Genomic DNA, 2,650 nt, shown 5'->3' with positions numbered 1-2,650 from the left:
TGCCGCTTCTATTAGAGCCAAATTGACGATTTGCCGTTTAAGGCCTTATTATGCTTATTTTGCCAAAAGGAGACGATTTGAACAAAATTGGTTGTAGCGTTTGCGAGATATCGCCAAATCATAAGATTTGGCCAAAAAGTGCCGCTTCTATTAGAGCCAAATTGACGATTTGCCGTTTAAGGCCTTATTATGCTTATTTTGCCAAAAGGAGACGATTTGAACAAAATTGGTTGTAGCGTTTGCGAGATATCGCCAAATCATAAGAACTGGCCAAAAAGTGCCGCTTCTATTAGAGCCAAATTGACGATTTGCCGTTTAAGGCCTTATTATGCTTATTTTGCCAAAAGGAGACGATTTGAACAAAATTGGTTGTAGCGTTTGCGAGATATCGCCAATTTGTACGATTTGGCCAAAAAGTGCCGCTTCTAGTAGAGCCAAATTGACGATTTGCCGTTTAAGGCCTTATTATGCTTATTTTGCCAAAAGGAGACGATTTGAACAAAATTGGTTGTAGCGTTGGCGAGATATCGCCAAATTGTACGATTTGGCCAATAAGTGCCGCTTCTATTAGAGCCAAATTGACGATTTGCCGTTTAAGGCCTTATTATGCTTATTTTGCCAAAAGGAGACGATTTGAACAAAATTGGTTGTAGCGTTTGCGAGATATCGCCAATTTGTACGATTTGGCCAAAAAGTGCCGCTTCTATTAAAGCCAAATTGACGATTTGCCGTTTAAGGCCTTATTATGCTTATTTTGCCAAAAGGAGACGATTTGAACAAAATTGGTTGTAGCGTTTGCGAGATATCGCCAAATCATAAGATTTGGCCAAAAAGTGCCGCTTCTATTAGAGCCAAATTGACGATTTGCCGTTTAAGGCCTTATTATGCTTATTTTGCCAAAAGGAGACGATTTGAACAAAATTGGTTGTAGCGTTTGCGAGATATCGCCAAATTGTACGATTTGGCCAAAAAGTGCCGCTTCTAGTAGAGCCAAATTGACGATTTGCTGTTTAAGGCCTTATTATGCTTATTTTGCCAAAAGGAGACGATTTGAACAAAATTGGTTGTAGCGTTTGCGAGATATCGCCAAATCATAAGATTTGGCCAAAAAGTGCCGCTTCTATTAGAGCCAAATTGACGATTTGCCGTTTAAGGCCTTATTATGCTTATTTTGCCAAAAGGAGACGATTTGAACAAAATTGGTTGTAGCGTTTGCGAGATATCGCCAAATCATAAGAACTGGCCAAAAAGTGCCGCTTCTATTAGAGCCAAATTGACGATTTGCCGTTTAAAGCCTTATTATGCTTATTTTGCCAAAAGGAGACGATTTGAACAAAATTGGTTGTAGCGTTGGCGAGATATCGCCAAATTGTACGATTTGGCCAATAAGTGCCGCTTCTATTAGAGCCAAATTGACGATTTGCCGTTTAAGGCCTTATTATGCTTATTTTGCCAAAAGGAGACGATTTGAACAAAATTGGTTGTAGCGTTTGCGAGATATCGCCAAATCATAAGATTTGGCCAAAAAGAGCCGCTTCTATTACAGCCAAATTGACGATTTACCGTTTAAGGCCTTATTATGCTTATTTTGCCAAAAGGAGACGATTTGAACAAAATTGGTTGTAGCGTTTGCGAGATATCGCCAAATCATAAGAACTGGCCAAAAAGTGCCGCTTCTATTAGAGCCAAATTGACGATTTGCCGTTTAAGGCCTTATTATGCTTATTTTGCCAAAAGGAGACGATTTGAACAAAATTGGTTGTAGCGTTTGCGAGATATCGCCAATTTGTACGATTTGGCCAAAAAGTGCCGCTTCTAGTAGAGCCAAATTGACGATTTGCCGTTTAAGGCCTTATTATGCTTATTTTGCCAAAAGGAGACGATTTGAACAAAATTGGTTGTAGCGTTGGCGAGATATCGCCAAATTGTACGATTTGGCCAATAAGTGCCGCTTCTATTAGAGCCAAATTGACGATTTGCCGTTTAAGGCCTTATTATGCTTATTTTGCCAAAAGGAGACGATTTGAACAAAATTGGTTGTAGCGTTTGCGAGATATCGCCAAATCATAAGTACTGGCCAAAAAGTGCCGCTTCTATTAGAGCCAAATTGACGATTTGCCGTTTAAGGCCTTATTATGCTTATTTTGCCAAAAGGAGACGATTTGAACAAAATTGGTTGTAGCGTTTGCGAGATATCGCCAAATCATAAGATTTGGCCAAAAAGTGCCGCTTCTATTAGAGCCAAATTGACGATTTGCCGTTTAAGGCCTTATTATGCTTATTTTGCCAAAAGGAGACGATTTGAACAAAATTGGTTGTAGCGTTTGCGAGATATCGCCAAATCATAAGAACTGGCCAAAAAGTGCCGCTTCTATTAGAGCCAAATTGACGATTTGCCGTTTAAGGCCTTATTATGCTTATTTTGCCAAAAGGAGACGATTTGAACAAAATTGGTTGTAGCGTTTGCGAGATATCGCCAAATCATAAGATTTGCCCAAAAAGTGCCGCTTCTATTAGAGCCAAATTGACGATTTGCCGTTTAAGGCCTTATTATACTTATTTTGCCAAAAGGAGACGATTTGAACAAAATTGGTTGTAGCGTTTGCGAGATATCCCCAAATTGTACGATTTGGCCAAAAAGTGCCGCTTC

Source organism: Euwallacea fornicatus, unplaced genomic scaffold, assembly GCF_040115645.1.
Source record: "Euwallacea fornicatus isolate EFF26 unplaced genomic scaffold, ASM4011564v1 scaffold_111, whole genome shotgun sequence".
Classification (NCBI taxonomy): Eukaryota; Metazoa; Arthropoda; class Insecta; order Coleoptera; family Curculionidae; genus Euwallacea; species Euwallacea fornicatus.
Note: the sequence above shows the minus strand (reverse complement) of the source record.